The sequence below is a fragment of the Capricornis sumatraensis genome, chromosome 2 (genome assembly GCF_032405125.1).
Source record: "Capricornis sumatraensis isolate serow.1 chromosome 2, serow.2, whole genome shotgun sequence".
Lineage (NCBI taxonomy): Eukaryota > Metazoa > Chordata > Mammalia > Artiodactyla > Bovidae > Capricornis > Capricornis sumatraensis.
In genome coordinates, this window is record NC_091070.1 from 201,446,199 (window position 1) to 201,463,630 (window position 17,432).

General features: G+C 42.5%; 1 pseudogene; it reads right to left on the bottom strand.

Annotated features, from left to right (window-relative positions):
* Window positions 1–11,801: 11,801 nt before the first annotated feature.
* Window positions 11,802–12,182, bottom strand: LOC138072637 (small ribosomal subunit protein uS8-like; annotated as a pseudogene).
* Window positions 12,183–17,432: the final 5,250 nt, after the last annotated feature.

The following is a 17,432-nucleotide window of genomic DNA, read 5'->3' on the forward strand; positions in this document are numbered from 1 at the left end:
GACCTCTTGGTACTGATGAATCTATTTCAGGGCACGAATAGAGAGACAGACAAAGAGAATGGACTCTTGGATGTGGGGGAAGGGGAGGGTGGGACGAATTGAGAGAGTAGCATTGACCTGTATATACTACCATGTGTAAAATTGCTAGCTGGCAGGAAGCTCAGGTGGTGCAGTGGTAAAGAATCCACCTGCCAATGCAGGAGGGCAAGAGATGTGGGTTTGATCCCTGGGTCAGAAAGATCCCCTGGAGAAGGAAATGGCAACCCACTCCAGTGTTCTTGCCTGGAAAATTCCGCAAACGATGGAGCCTGGCAGGCTGTAGTCCATGGGGTCAAAAAGAGTTGGATAGACTGATTGAGTGCACAGACACACATTGTGGCAAGCTGCTGTATAGCACAGGAAGCTCAGCTGGGTGCTCTGTGATGAACTGGATGGTAGGGTGGAGGTGGAGTGGGAGGGAGGCTCACGAGGGAGGGTTATGTATGTATACATATTAGCTGATTCACTTTGGTGTACAGTGGAAACTAACACAGCATTGTAAAGCAACTATACTCCAAATTAAAAAATTTAAAAGACTATCAAAAATAATTAAAGAAGAAATTGACTTCTTAGTTACAATGTGAAAACAGCCCTTTTCCAAACTATCTGGAGAAGAATTTTTAAGAAATGGAACTGTGTTGTTGCACTTTTCTACTTGCAGAGGCAGAAATGCAAACCCGCAAATGTTGACCAAATGACAGCATACCAGAAAGATCTTGAAAATAGTGTACACACCACAGAGAGCAGCTGGGTTCCTAACAAGCATGTCCATCAGAAATCATTTTCATTCCCTCCTGGAAATGTATCAGTTAAAGGAGTAAAGGAACATGAGGGAAGAAAGAGCAGGATGCTCCCGTCTTGGCTAACCTTGAACTTGGAGGAGCCAATGCAAATTCTAAAACTACAGCAGTAGAAAATGATGGTAACAGTAGCTCAGAATATGAGACCCATTAGATTAAAAGTTTGAGTCAGTTTTGCTCTATTTTTCCTGAAGATTTTTTCTAGAAATGAATGCTGTTTGTACTTGAGAGTTGAGAAGACGTAATTAATGTGTTCAATTCTCAAACGTGTACCAGGTGCTGGGGATGGTTATGCTTGAGTGAGCCTTGTGTGGGATGTGTGGGCCATGAGAAGGGTTGAGAGGAGTATGTGGGCTGTTGCAGGCAGAGGGAACAGTATATGCTGAGGCACAGAGGCAGATGTTGATATTAAAAGAATGGTTTTCTCTGTGGAGTGGGAACAAATTGCTCTTCAGGGAAAAAATCATGGCTCAGGAGGAAGATGGCATTCATGACACAGATTGGAAAACAATGTGTGATTCTCAGGAGAGGAATAAGGAATGGGCAGGGGGAGAGGAGGACAGAAGAAATGAGATAAAGAGGGCAGAATTGATCTGCCAGGAAAAGTAAGCAGTAAGTGAGGGGAATTTGGAGTTCAGGAGCAGCCTGGGGGAATAGGCCTGGATAACTTGGAGAGAGTGAAACAATGAGAAGAAATGACAAGCTTGGAATACCAGATCCAAAGAAGAACCTTGAGTGAAGTAAGTCATCATGAGCTGGAGAACAGGGCAATCAGTGATAAGGAGAACACGAGTCCTTCCCAAGCAATATACGAAACATCAGGAGGGCACAGACTTCTGCATTCTGTGGGGCAGTGTCTCGAGCAATCTTTATTTGGATATTAAAGAGTAACCCCAGCAGGCTGGAGGACTCAGGGTGATTACCAAAAGGATATCATCTTCTCTCTTTCTCTCTTTTTGAAAATGTTATTTATTTACTTATTTTTGGCTGTGCTGGATCTATGCTGGATTATTTTTGTTGCTGTCCCTGGGCTTCCTCTAGTTACAGTGAGTGAGGGCTACTCTTCATTGCCGTGCGCTGATTTCTCACCGCAATAGCTTCTTTTATGTGGAGCAGGGCCTCTAGGCATGCTGGCTTCAGTATTTGCAGCACTCAAGCTCAGTAGTTGCTGCTTCTTGTGCTCAGTAGTTGTGGTGGTGTAGGGGCTCAGTTGCCCCATGGCATGTGGAACCTTCCCGAACCAGGGATCAAACCTGTGTCCCCTGCATTGGCAGATGTACTTCCATCCACTGAGCCACTAGGGAAGTCCTCATCTTCTTATATTTGCAGTTTTTGCCTACTTTTTATAGCTGGCAAACAGTACTTTGTTCTTAAAGTCCTGTAGTTTGTGGGCTCCATCTTTTTTATATTTAAAAATAATTTAGTGAATTTGTAATTTATATTCTGAATTTGAAATGTTTTGAAACATTACATATAAAGTATAACAATCTTGAACAAATAAAATTATATACAAGTTTATGTTCTTAATCCAACAAAGAAGAATTTCATATTTAATACATTTTCCCAAATGTCTGGGAATGTACAAGTCTAACTTTCAGGCTAAATTAGTTCTCTGATTTAGAGGAAGGGAATTATAGGCAAAGGATGAAGCAAAATACTTGTCACCGTGTCTCTGCTTCATTAGTCCCTTAAAAGAGGCTGATCTAGGACTTCCTTTGTGCTCCAGTGGCTAAAACTCCATGCTCCCAATGCAGGGTGCCCAGGTTCAATCCCTGGTCAGAGAACTAGATCCCACATGCTACAACTAAGACCTGGTACAGCCAAATAAATATATATATATTTTTTAAAGAGAGAGACTGATCCATCCAGGCTGTGTGCTCCATGGGCTGTAAAACAGTGTGTCCTCCGTGTTCTCTATCCCCTCCACTCCCAGTCCAATCTGTCCTTCCTGTAGTTTTTTTTAAATATTTTTTTTGATATGGACCATTTTTATTGTCTTCATTGAATCTGTTACAATATTGTTCCTGTTTTGTTTTGGGGTTTTTTTGGCCCAAAGACATATGGGATCTTAGTTCCCCGACTAGGAATCAAACCCATATTCCCTGCATTGGAAGGCAAAGTCTTATCCACTAGACCACTAGGGAAGTCCCCTCTCCTTCTGCTTGATTTGGATATACCAGCAATCACTCTCACTTCTCTGGCCCTGGACTCTTGTTCTATCTTTAATATCATGAAATGAGTAAGTAGAATACCTCACGTAGATAGAGTATTTAGAGCTCAGAAGGGAAGTCTATGTTGGAAACATAAATTTGAGTTATTTGTATATAGCTAGTTGTTAAAGATATGGGTGTGGATGAAGTTGTGTAGAGAGAGAAAGTTGAATGAGAAAGAGAGTGAAAGAAATATATTGACAGTCCATGTCAGGTAAAATGAGCTGGCAATGGAGAAAGAGAATAGGTACAGAGGTGAGAGATCAACCAGGAGAGTGTGGTGCCACAGAAAATAAGAGAAAGTGTTTCAAGAGGGAAAGGCTGACCAACTGAGTCATATATTCCTGAGAGAGCTAGTAAGATGGACACTGGAAAGTGTCCAAAAGGCTTTGGACCAAAAGTGGTGACTGAGGTGAGAGAAATTTTGGTGATGTGGGTAGAAGCTAGGTTGGAGACTATCAGAATGAGTTGGGGGAGAAAACCAAGTGTGAGAACATTCTTCTTCTTTTTTTAAATAGCCTATGAGGGATTTTAAAAATAACTTATTTGTCTATCTTATTTTTGGTTGCGCTGGATCTTCGTTGGTGCACACTGGCTTGCTCTAGTTGTGATGGGTGGGGGCTACTCTTTGTTGTAGTGCTTAGGCTTCTCATTGCGGTGGCTTCTCTTGTTGCGGAGCATGGGCTCTGGAGCATGGGCTCAGTAGTTGTGGCACACTCACTTATTTGCCCCTTGACATGTGGAATCTTCCTGGACCAGGAATTGAACCCATGTGCCCCACATTGGCAGGAAGATTCCCATCCACTGGGCCACTAGGAAAGTCTGAGATCATTCTTGACAAAACTTGGCAATTAGGGGAGAAGAGAGGGTAGTAGCTGGAAAGGGTATTGGATCAAGGGAGACATTTCCTCCTGTAACTGGAGGATCCCAGCCTATGTTTGTGTGCTGATGAAAACAGTTCAGTAAATGATGTAGTGATTAAGCTAACATTAGCTGCTCTGTGTGTGTGTGTGCTCAGTTGCTTCAGTCGTGTCCAACTCTTAGAGACCCTATGGACCGTAGCCCAGCAGGCTACTCTGTCCATGGAATTCTCCAGGCAAGAATACTGGAGTGGGTTGCCATGTTCTCCAGGGGATCTTCCTGACCCAGGGATTTAACGTCCCTCTTGGTATGTCTCCTGCACAGCAGGCAGAATCTTTACCGCTGAGCCACTGGGGAAGCCCAGCTCCTATATAAACTTACCCAATTATGCATAATGGCTCAAACATGATAGAAGTTTGTGTCTTGATAACTTAAATTCTAAAGCAATCAGGTTTACTCCAGATGGTAATTTAGTGCCTTGACTTCCTATACCTTGTGACTCACCCACCTTCAACAGACTCCTGTGATTCTAAGCTTGTCTGCATCAAGAGAAAAGAGCATGAATAATATTCATGGGATGTTTTTAGGGGTCTGGCTTGGAAGCAGCAGTGATCACTTCAGCACACAGAGCCATACTATCAATACATACCTAACTTCCAGAGAGATTCAGAAATCTTGTCTAGCTGCGTGCAAGAAGAGGAAGAAAAGGATTTGGTAGCCAACAATCTCTGCTATAGGGGAAGAAGTTAAAGATGTAGACGATAAGGTGGGGGTTGGAGAAGGGGATAGTGGAAAGAGTGAGCTTTCTAAGAAACAAGAAGGGTAAAAACCAGGCTTAAGAGCCCATGAGGATAGATTTTTTCCCCAGCCAGGAGACAGGGGCAGGGAGGTCAAGGATATTTGCAAAAGAATGACCACAAAGACAGACCATGTTTAAGGCATTAAGGAGACAAGGAAGGTAAGTGCTGATGGACAGAATGGAGCAAAACCAGAAAGTTAGAGATCCTGGTAAGGCCAAGAGTGACTTCCATGGGGATTATTAAATAATTAAGCTGGAATGAGAGGGCACTGTGGTGCCCTTTCAAGAAGAATATGTTTGGACAAGTTATTTAGGATATGATTGGATTCTGATGATGACAAGGTCCATATGTGACCATGGACATAGGGAGGCAGAGATGGAATGAAGAAAATAATCACTGACAGTGAGGAAGTCTAGGAAACCAAGAGCCCAGGTTTAGCTGTGTGGGTACCAATACCACGCAGAAGGATAATAGGAATTGTAAATGAGAGAAAAGTCTTGAATCATATGCCAAAGTCTTCAGAGGATGACAGGTCATGACTAAGAAAATGGAAAATGATAGTTGTGTGGGGAGGAGAAGATGGTGGTAAATCTGGATGAGGTGAGACATTGAAGGCACATAATTTTTCTTTTCTTTTTCTTTTTTTTTTGGCTGTGCTAGGTCTTCATTATGGTACATGGGCTCTTCATTGCAGTGTACAGGGTTCTCTGTTTGTGGCACTTGTGCTTAGTCGCCCCGAAGCATGTGGGATCTTAGTTCCCCGACCAGGGATTGAACCTGTGTCCCCTGCATTGGAAGGCGAATTCTTAACCTCTGGATCACCAGGGAAGTTCTCATAAGTTTTCTTTTACAAGGAGAAGTAGTAAAGTTCTAGAAGTTATACATGGTGGTAAGAAGGACATTGATTTCACCTTCCATTTGGAGAGGGAGCTTTGGCTGGGGAGGGGGTTGTGGTGGGTGGAGGGAGGGTCCTCAAGGGATCACCAGGCTTCAGTTTAGGCAAAAGAAAAGCTTGGGGATGTTGGTATCTAAGGGAGTTTATCAGTTTCAGAAGGAGGTTCAAGAGGATACAAAGGAATGACTGGGGTTCAGGGCCAAGAAAGAGTGCTGGACCAGTTGAGGGGATATCGAGAACAGGTAAGGAGAGTCACAAAGGTCGGGTGATCCTTTTGAATGGAATTTGTCCTGAGAATTACTTATTGAAAGAGATATACACTGGCCGAGTATAGTTGGGAGCCTTCTTGTGGTGATTTGGCAATAATATGGTCCCTGCAGCTTCACATGGGGGTGCAGCACACAGAGGGGGATTTGATGACTCAGGGCATCTGCCCCGAGGTTCACATGGAACAGCCACTGAGACCTAGAGCCCAACTCATGGTAGGCCTTTCCCACCAGCCTCCTCTCACTTCATTGCACTCTCTGCTCCAGATATCATAGCCACCTTTTAGTTCCTCAATTCTTGCATGTTCTTCTCTGCCACAGGGGCACATACCCTTCTCTCTGCCCTCTCTTATTCATCCTTCAGATCTTGACTATAACATCGCTCCTTTGGGTACACCCCAGGCTCCCCTGTTATTCTGTCTCATTACATTGTGTTCTCCTTCACAGAGCTTATCATAGTTATAATTTTGCAGTTATCTGTATGCTCATTTAATTAAAGCCCCTCTCTTTTGCTTGTCTGTAAATTCCACAAGGGTCATGTCTGTTTGATACACATGGTATTCTAATACTTGCATATAATAGGTGTGATGGTTTTAAAATATATCCAAAAATGCTTTGACACTCACCCTTTCAAGGCAGAAAACTAATTTTCCTCCTGTTGATGTGGACCAGACTTAGTGACTTGCTTCTAACAAATAGAATGTAGTGGAAGTGACAATATATAACTTCTGAGGTTACAAAAAGAATAAAGTTTCCTCCTGGTGCTTTCTTGTTCTTGGATCACTTGCTCAGGGAAAGCCAGGGCATGCTATGACATCACTCAAGAAGCACTGTGGTAGGGATTTCCCTGGTAGTCCAGTGGCTAAGACTCCATGCTCCCAATTCTGGGGGCCTGGGTTTGATCCCTGGTCAAGGAACTGTATTCCACATGCTGCAAGTAAAGATATCCACAACTAAAACCTAGCACAGCCAAATAAATAAATAAATATATATTTTTTTTTAAAAAAAGAAGAAACACCATGGTAAGACTCACATGGAGAGGAACTGAGGCCTCCTACCAATAGCCAGCATCAAGTTTTCAGTCATGAGAGGAAGGCACCTTTTTGTCTTTTTTTTAATTAAAATATTTTATTTTCTATTGAAGTATAGCCAATTAACTGGGCCAGAAAGATCCCCTGGAAGAGGAAATGGCCACCCACTCCACTATTATTGCCTGGAAAATCCCATGGACAGAGAACCCTGTCTGGCTACAGTCCATGGGGTTACAAAGAGTCAGACACAACTTAGTGACTCAACAACCACAACTCTTGGCATGCATTGTGCTGGTTCTTGTTAGGGACAGATAAGATGTTCCATATAAGCCACAACTTTTGCATACTAAGGACACTTCTTTTACTCAGACTTTAGCAAGGAATCATACTTCCATCAAGAAATATGACAAAATAAAATTTCAAATTCTTTATGAGCAACTGAGAATTCTCTGAATCCTAATGCTATAATTTCAGTCCATGGGGTCACAAAGAGTTGGACGCCACTGAGCCATCACACATAGCCAGTTAACAATGTTGTGATAGTGTCAGGTGGACAGCCAATGGACTCAGTCATACATACACATGTAAACATTCTTCCCCAAACTCCCCCTCCATCCAGGCTGCCATATAACATTAAGCAGAGTTCCCTGTGCTATACAGTAGGACCTTGTTGGTTATCCATTTTATTCCTTTTAAATATAGCAGAATGTCCATGTTGATCCCAAACTCCCTAACTATCCCTTCCGCCCATTGGAGGAAGGCACTTGAAAGTGGATCCTCCAGCCCTGGTCAAGCCTTCAAGATAGCTGCAGCTCTGACTGGCATCTAACTATAATCTCATGAGAGAATCTAAGCCACTGCAACAAGTTGCTTCTTGTGAGAGGTAATAAATGATTATCATTATTGGTTTAAGGATCCAAGTTCTGGGGTAATTTATAATGCAACAATAGGTAACTAATATAATAGGTTTTTAAACAAATATTTACTGAATGAATGAATCACCAAATTCATGAACAACATTTTTTTATTGTTTTTTAAGCTTTGGTGTCAATCAGTAATTAGATCAATAATGGTTCTAATAGGTGCCTGAAACTTCCTGTTGCCTCTTCTCTGCATTTCACTTTATATATAGACTTTTTCATCCTTATGAGTGGGAGAAAAATATACCAAGAAATCAGCAAAAATACTTAACCCTTAAAAGATTGCATTTATCTGAGTGATCTCAGTATAAGGAAAGATTAATTATATTTCACTTCCATTACATATTACCAAAGATTAGTTGGCATAAAAGTAAAGCTGACAAGGCAAAATTCGTAAGGATCGTCAAATAATGGTGAAATTTTGGCTGAGAGAGGGTTTAAAAATTTTTTTAAAATAAATCTCTAATGTAGATTTTTTAAACACAATTTTTAAGTCAATAAAGTTAACTTTCATGTCATTGCATGCTTTGATCAAATGTTTGCACCTTTTGGATTTAAAAGGCCAACTACTTAAGGGTCATTGACTATTGCAACAGCTTTGTCTTTGCCCCTGTCAACAGAACCCCGAGAATCCTTTCAGCCTCATAGAGGATGGAGGGAATTTTCAAAGGGAATCTTGACCTAATAGGATGTAGCATCTGTTGTTCCCTGTTGTAGCTGCAGAACAAAAGCAGTGCCTGGCACACAGCAGGCATTTGAAACATATTTGTTGAATAAATGAATGAATGAATAGATCTCTTTACTCATCATAGTCATTGCGATGTTAAAAGCTGTTCCAGTTGCCTAAGTAGAAATGAATGCATAACTAACACTATCTGGCAAAAGGAAGGAAAGTCTGAATTAGGTAGCATCAATGTGACAAGTGCAGCGAACTACTGTGTTATTGTTTGTTTGCTCACATTTACATTTTCTTCACAAAAATAAGAATTTTGTTTTACAACTCTGTGGTCGATTAAGGGTGCGGCTAATTCTGTGGACTGGCTCATTCAACATCTGTTCCATTCTCATTACAGTGTGTCTTCCTGGAATGCAGAGACTGAAAAGTTTAAAAGTACATTTTCGAGACTCTTTTCCTGCTAGGGTTCTAAATGAGATGTAGGTTCCTTCATTCAAATGCATCCACCTGTAACCTGAAAATGAACAGTTAAGAGGGAGAGTTTGAGGCATCTATCTTACTCATTCTAATGGTTGAGAGGAAAGGAGTTTGATATGTACCTAAAGCAGAGGTACTGACTCCCTAATTTGGCAGGGAAATTCCTGATGCGGAAGAGGTATCAAGATTCCAGAGCTAGTGCTAGGTTGTTACTCCCTGATTCAGCAAGTAGTCTCCTGTTTTTCTAGGGAGCAGCAGCCTTCTTCACAACCCAGTTCTGCAGAGTGGATTACAGAATTTTTCCTGGGTGATCAAACTGGAATCTGTTTCCTCAGGGCATCTAACAACATTGTAAGCCACTTAATACCATGCCCCTGGAGAAGGAAATGGCAACCCACTCCAGTACTCTTGCCTGGAAAATCCCATGGACAGAGGAGCCTGGTAGGCTATAATCCATGAGGTCGCAGAGTTGGACACGACTGAGCGACTTCACTTAATAATACCTTGCACCAAATCCCTTTCTGCCCAAGTGAGTAGTTTTCTCTGCCACTAAGCCCTAGGGGCTGAGAATTATTATACATCTGACACAATGGTTGATTACTATGTGGCTTATTAGAATATGGATGTACTTTAATATTTATGAAGTATCACATACTCTTTTGATCTGGGTTTGATTTCTGGGTTGGGAAGATCCCCTGGAGAAGGAAATGGCAACCCACTCCAGTATCCTTGCCTGGAAAATTTCATGGACGGAGGAGCCTGGCAGGCTACAGTCCATGGGGTCACAGAGTCAGACATGACTGAGCAATTTCACTTTCACAGAATCCTAGTTCAGTCCCCAACCAGGGACTGAACCCAGGCTCATGGCTGTGAAAGCATGGAGTCCTAACCACTGGACTGAACCACGCACTGGACATACTCTATTGTCAGGAAGATCCAGTTTCAACAAAAATAAGTGCTTCTACAACAATCTAGACATTGATTTTTTTATTTGTTCATGCATTTATTTATTTAACATATTTTGGGGACTTCCCTGGTGGTCCAGTGGTTAAGAATTCGTGCTTCCAGTGCAGGGGACATGGGTTCAACTTATGGTCCGAGAAAATGCCACATGCCATGGGGCAACTAACCCTGCATGCCACAATCACTGAAGCCTGTTCGCCCCTAGAGCCCATGCTCTGCAACAAGAGAAGCCACTGCAATGAGAAACCCATGCACTGCAACTGCAGAGTAGCTCCTGCTTGCTGCAACTAGAGAAAGCCCATACACAGCAATGAAGCTAGCACAGCCTAAATAAATAAATGAATTAATTAACATTTATTTATTTGGATGTGGTGAGTCTTCATTGCGGCATGCAAGCTTTTAGTTGCAGCATATGGGATTTAGTTCCCTGACCAGGGATCAACCCAGGCCCCCTGCATTGGTAGTGTGGAGTCTTAGCCACTGGACCACCAGGAAAGTCCCTATCCATTGATTTAAAAAAAAAAAAAATCCTATGAAATTTGAATTTCACTGAAGAACTTTTTTGTTGCTTACCAGTGCTATTAGGGCTGAAGTTCGCATGCATCCGAGATCTACTGGATTTAAGCAAAAGAAAAACACATTTATAGAAGGTCTTCTCACAGAAGGCAAGGGCAAGGATGCAGCTGGACCTCAAGGTGACCTGGAGTCAGTGACTGCAGAGCTGCTGAAAACCCAGGAAGCCCCTCTCAGCTCTCACCATTGTCTCTCTCTGAATATATGCTTCCTTCTTTCTCTCTACTAACTTTATCTCCATCCCAGTAAACAGTTTTTTTTTTAAAGGGTCTATCTCTGCTTATGTATTCTCCATTTAAGAGAACAGATAGGCAGACAAAAACAGGAATCCCCTACACTCAATTCCAGAATCTTAAGGAAAGACTATGAGTAGCCTGCTTTAGTCAGGTGCATAGTTCTCTCTGTAGAGGGTACTACTGGAGTGCAGCACTCTGTGCAAGAGAGTATGGATAATGTGAATGTGAATGATGCCCCTTGGACTTGTGTCACCATTCTGAACCAGTCCAATGGGGTCTGGAAGCAGAGGCCCGTTGTGAGAGCCTGGCAGTGGGTACTCCTCTCCTGGCATCATAGTGGGGAGAGGGAAGCGGATCTGCAGGAAAGAGAAGTTATATGAGAGGGAATTATCGGGCACTCAGGTGGCAAGCTCACTGATGTTCATTACAAGAGTGGTATGCTGATTTACCTATATTAGATAAAGGGTAGGCAAACTACATACAGCCCATAGGCCAAATTCGGTCTGCTGGGTTTTTGGAAATACAGGTTTATTTGAACACAATCATGCTTATTTCTTTGAGTGTTTTTTATGGCTGCCTTTTTTTCAGTACTGGCAGAGTTAAGCGGTTGCAGCAGGAATCCCATGGTTCACAAAGCTACAATATTTACTGTCTGGCCCATTACAGAGGAAATTTGTTCACCCCTGTATTAGACCCCTGCTACTCAAAATGAGGTCCATAAGCCAGCAGTCTCGGCATCACCTGGCAGCTTGTCAGATCTCCACTTGCAACTGATGAGTCAGAACTTGTTCTTTTTTCCCCCAGTGAGGCATTTTCTTTCCGTGTATGTATTACTTCCCAAGTGGCGCAGTGGTAAAGAATCTGCCTGCCAATGCAGGAGACTCAGGAGATGTGGGTTCAATCCCTGTGGGAAGATCCCCTGGAGGAGGAGATGGCAACCCACTCCAGTATTTTTACCTGGAGAATCCCATGGACAGAGGAGCCTGGTGGGCTACAGTCCATGGGGTCACAAAGAGTCGGACGCAACTGAGTGATTGAGCATACACATATATCCCTAGAAAAAGAAGCCCAAGATTTTCCCACCTGTGTGTTTTCATCTTGCTTCTTTGTGGTCCTTGATGCCATCTAAGGTTATCAGTATAATGAAACCAAAGTGACTGGATGGTAGCAGGTTATTCTGTCATTTTTCTAGATCTTTGAGTTGTACATCAAATCTGGGTCTGATCTCCACACTTGTGTAACTTACCTGTGGGGTTCACAACAATTTTCCCAGCTCTGTGATCGTCAGTGACTTTCAGACTGGCCAATTTAATCATGCTCCATCATCACAGTTAGACACTGGATGTTGGCTTTGGAGTACAGGCTAATAAGAACCTCTCTTTTTGGCATTGTTGATGCTCTTGAGAATATCAGTCAGGACATTTGTGCACACCATTATGACAGCACAGGAAGATGGCAGACAGAACCTACTTTTTAACAAGATCCCCAGGTGATTCAGAGGCACAGTAAGATTTGAGAAGCACTATATTAAACTCCTCAATGGGCACAATCAATATTATTGAAACTTTTGTTTCACACCAGCCCCTTTTAACCTGCTGGGACATGATGCAATCTCCCACGCACATTAGACTAGTGTGCTACTATCTCTGGATTCGATGCAGTGAGTTTTTTTGGGAATATGTCAGGGAAGAGTGTCATTGCAGCCAGCCAGAATCAGCCCAGACAGAGGGATACCTGCTACAGTTTGTTAGATACCTACTCATTCGTTCAGTTATAACAAATATTTATTGAGAGCATGCTTTGTGCTGAACATTGAACCACAAATAGTGAACAAATTGGCCCAGTCTCAGTCCTCCCAGCTGTGAGTCTTTCATACATCATCTCATTTAACTCTTCCTATAACCGGGACGTCCCTGATGATCTGGTGTCTAAAACTCCGCACTCCCAATGCAGGGGGCCCGAGTTTGGTCCCTGATCAGGGAACTAGATCCCACATGCTGCAACTAAGATCTGGTGCTGCCAAATAAAAAATAAATAAATAAAATTATTTCTGTGATCTATGAGGTGGGGACTTCAGTCCCCATGAGGACACTGAGGCTCAGAGAGGTTAATGACTTCCTCAAAGTCATGTGACTGGTGAGTGGCAGAGCTGAAATAGAATCTATGTCTACCTGACACCATGGTTTATGCTTTTTCCTATGCAGCACTGCTAGACATGGTTCTAGGAGATTATAATCTAAATTAGGTCTACAGCCAGAGAGCCAGTGTTTTATAGATAAGAAGCAGAATATTCTTATCTCCTACTTCCCAGATACAGTCAAGATGATGCTGTAAGATTGGGGAAGGCTGGAAGCTAGAGGACCCTCTCTTCAAAGTGACAGACCTGGCACCTTTATCAGTGAGAAAGACAGATAATTCTGGTTCAATTACTTCTTCCAGACACTTGGAATGAGGGATTCACCTAAGGTCCTAGGGTAGGACAAGAACAGACTGCTCTGGGGAGAAAAGAGTCAGGGTTAATGCTTCCTCCTCCAAGAGACTCTCAGGATGAACCCCAGTGAGTCAGGGTTAATGCTTCCTTCTCCAAGAGACTCTCAGGATGAACCCCATTCACTGGGGTCACCCTGCCTTTCTGACTCTTCTTCCATCTGTTCTATACAGGTCCTTCCCTGGGTCCCCTCCACTGACCCAGCCCTTCCTTCTTGCATTCTCCTTAGTCATTCCATTGTATTCTCTGGAACTTCCTTTCTGAGTCCTATAGATATGCCTCTTCTAAATACGTATATCCTCAATTGGAGAAGAGAGATGAGGTAGGAAAAGGAGGTGTGAGAAACAGGAGGGACCACAATGGAGAGAGCTCTTCGGCTAGGCCCAGGTAGTGAGGGAAGGAAGACAGATTAAGAGTGAGGAAGTGGCTGGTTATGAGAAGGTGGGGGGAGGTGCAGGAATGAGAAACATGGAGTAAGGTGCTCTCTGATGGAGCGGGAGGAAGATGCAGGGATGAGCCAAAACAGCAGCAAGATTATCAGCCCCACCCCCATCTCAATGACAGCAACTTTGTGAGATAATAGGCACTATTATTATCTCTAATTTATAATTAAGGCAACTAAGAAATAGAGGGATTGGGTAAATGGTTCCAAATCACATGGCTGTAAGTGGTGGAAACAGAAACAGAGGCAAGCTGGCTTTAAAATCCATGCTCTTGTCTACCACTTTATATTGTTTCATAAGGGTGCCTCACTGAAAACAAACAAAAAAATGTATTTCTCTTCAGATATCTCTGGTCCTGGACTAACCTGCTTGCCTTCATTTCAAGCAACGCATTTGCATTTTATTAATAAACAAATTTAAAAACAATTACTTCAATTCATCTTCATAGTCTGAATCAAAGCACCAACGTAAGTACGGCTCTGTTTTTTCAAAAGGAAAACTGTCAGAATTAATATCTTAAGTGCAATCAATGATTGGATTTGTGTTTTTTTTTTTTTTAATGTGGACCATTTTTAAAGTCTTTTATTGAATTTGTTACAATATTGTTTCAGTTTTATGTTTTAGTTTTTTGCCCGAGGCATGTGGGATCTTAGCTCTCCAACCAGGGATCACTTGCACCCCCTGCATTAGAAGATGTAGTCCCTGGATTTGTTTTTCTAGTTTATTTCTGGTTCAAACTGAAGAAGAATTTATTCTGACACTGTTACAACTTGTATGTATTTTGACTTTACCTGTTTATAGTTCTAGGCTTAAGGGTAATACAAGGTTTCCTGAAAGGGGGTGAAGATTAATTAGATCAAATGTAAGAAGGACTTTAAACAGTTCAGCCCACTCAGCAGGCATTCTGTGGGCAGTTCTGGTGTGCTAGGGTCAAGGAAGACAAAGAAGAACAGGGCATCAGCTCTGAGGGGTTCAAAGTGAGCTAGGCAGACCCACATTTAGAAAGGCTTTGGGATAGCATGACAGAGCCTCAGAGAGCTAGAGCAAAGCAAGTGGAAGGAGGGAACACAAACCATGCCTGGGCTCGAGGGAAGGCTTTGCTGACTCTGCATAAGGAAGACCTTCTGTCTTAGTCTCAGTTCCCCTAAGTACCCTCTGAGAAAGCACATGGAGCTTATTTGAGTGTGATTCCAAGAAGTATGGTGAGAGAGTAGGAAAGTGAGACACAAAAGGTAAGAAAGCCAATAAAGGCTCATTAATCAGAGGGCTACAGCGATGGACAACTAGGGCTCCATCCTGCTGGGTGCCCTTTCAGGAAGTGTGTAGAATGTACTTCCGAGTTGTCCCATCAAAGAGAGCAAGTGGGGGTATTTTCTACCAAGCACCACCCTGCATTGGTTGAAGCTAGCACCCTCAAGTGCTAATTCTCTATTACCTTAGCCTGCTTGCCACATGGGCCAAGTCCTCCTGCAGCCAGATAAAGCCTTCAAGCTGAAAGATGCCAGTGTTTGAAGCATAAGCCATTCAGTTTTCAGAAGCTGCAAGTGTCTCTGGGCTGGGCCAAGGGCATATGGATGGAGTACCAGTACCTGGGAAACACTCAATACATGTTTGAATGGCTGAATCAGAAAAGGAAGCATTGGATATTTGAACTGAGTCAAGGAATGGAAACTGAGTACAGTGGGGCCAGGGTTAGGAAGGTAAGACAGGCTGTTATAATGGAAAAACATGTTTTAGGTTCAGATGAACATAGATATAAATCTCAGCTTTACCATTTCCTGAGTGACCTGGAATATGACATTTAAGCTCAGTTTTCTCATTTGTAAAATGAGAATGACATCTACTTCTGTCTGCTGTCAGGGATAACTAGAAGAGTATCTGTAAAGTTCCCGGCACATAGTAGGTATTCTATACATAGTGGCCAGGACTGCAGCAGGTTGTCAGAAAGTCACAGCTACAACTGTTAATCCCTGGGAACAGAATTGATGTAAATAAATGTGGGAATCAAGTGTGAGGATTAGGGTGGGGATCAAGTGGGCTATATCTAAGGCATATTGACCTGGTTAGCTTGACTAGAGGCCGGAAATACAGTTTGAGGCCTTGCAAGTCTTTAAAATGCAGCTCAAATGGTACCTCCTGTCATCTTCTCACCACTGCATTCAGCCTTTGCTCCCACCACCTACTGACACTGCTCTAGGGTCACTACTACAATTTAACAAACAGTCTATTCCAAAAGGCCCTTTCTCCCCAACTTTAACAAATTATAAAATATTGTTGCATGTGAAAGAGAAGAGAAAATTAAATATTGAACCCCACCTAATTCACCACCCAGATAAAGGAGTGAATGATTACAATATAATTATTACAATACCCTCTTATAGCCCTTTCTTCCCCCGAGGCTTCCTGCTCTTTTTCCAGCAGTAACCAAAATGAATTTAGTATTTAACGTTCACATGTATGTTTTTATAATCTTACTATTCAATGCAGAAGTATTCCAAAATAATATATAGTATCATTTTCCATATATTGAAACTTTAGGTAAGTGGTATCATTCTAGATTTATCTGTCTCAATTCAGTTCAGTTGCTCAATCATGTCCAACTCTGTGCGACCCCATGGATTGCAGCATGCCAGGCCTCCCTGTCCATCACCAACTCCCGGAGTTTACTCAAACTCATGTCCATTGAGTTGGTGATGTCATCCAACCATCTCATCCTCTGTCGTCCCCTTCTCCTTCTGCCTTCAATCTTTCCTAGCATCAGGGTCTTCTCCGATGAGTCAGTTCTTTGCCTCAGGTGGCTAAAGTATTAGAGTTTCAGCTTTAGCATCAGTCCCTCGAATGAATACTCAGGACTGATTTCCTTTAGGATGGACTGGTTGGATCTCCTTGCAATCCAAGGGACTCTCAAGAGTCTTCTCCAACACTGTGGTTCAAAAGCATCAATTCTTTGGCACTCAGCTTTCTTTATAGTCCAATTCTCACATCCACGCATGACTACTGGAAAAACCATGGCTTTGACTAGATGGACCTTTGCTGGCAAAGTAATGTCTCTGCTTTTTAATATGCTGTCTAGGTTTGTTATAGCTTTTCTTCCAAGGACCAAGCATCTTTTAATTTCATGGCTGTAGTTACCATATGCAGTGATTTTGGAGCCCCCCAAAATAAAGTCTCTCACTGTTTCCACAGTCTCCCCATCTATTTGCCACGAAGTGATGGGACTGGACGCCATGATCTTCGTTTTCTGAATGTTGAGTTTTAAGCCAGCTTTTTCACTCTCCTCTTCATCAAGAAGCTCTTTAGTTCCTCTTCACTTTCTGCCGTAAGGGTGGTGTCATCTGCATATCTGAGGTTATTGATACTTCCCCAGGCAATCTTGATTTCAGCTTGTGCTTCATCCAGCCCAGCGTTTCTCATGATATACTCTGCATGTAAGTTAAATAAGCAGGTTGACAATATACAGGCTTGACGTACTCCTTTCGCTATTTGGAACCAGTCCATGTCCAGTTCTAACTGCATACAGATTTCTCAGGAGGCAGGTAACCTCTTTAAGAATTTTCCACAGTTTATTGTGATCCACACAAATGCTTTGTCAATAAAGCAGAAGTAGATGTTTTTCTGGAACTCTCTTGCTTTTTCCATGATCCAGAGGATGTTGGCCATTTGATCTCTGGTTCCTCTGCCTTTTCTAAGTCCAGCTTGAACATCTGGAAGTTCATTGTCATGTAGTATTGAAGCCTGGTTTGGAGAATTTTGA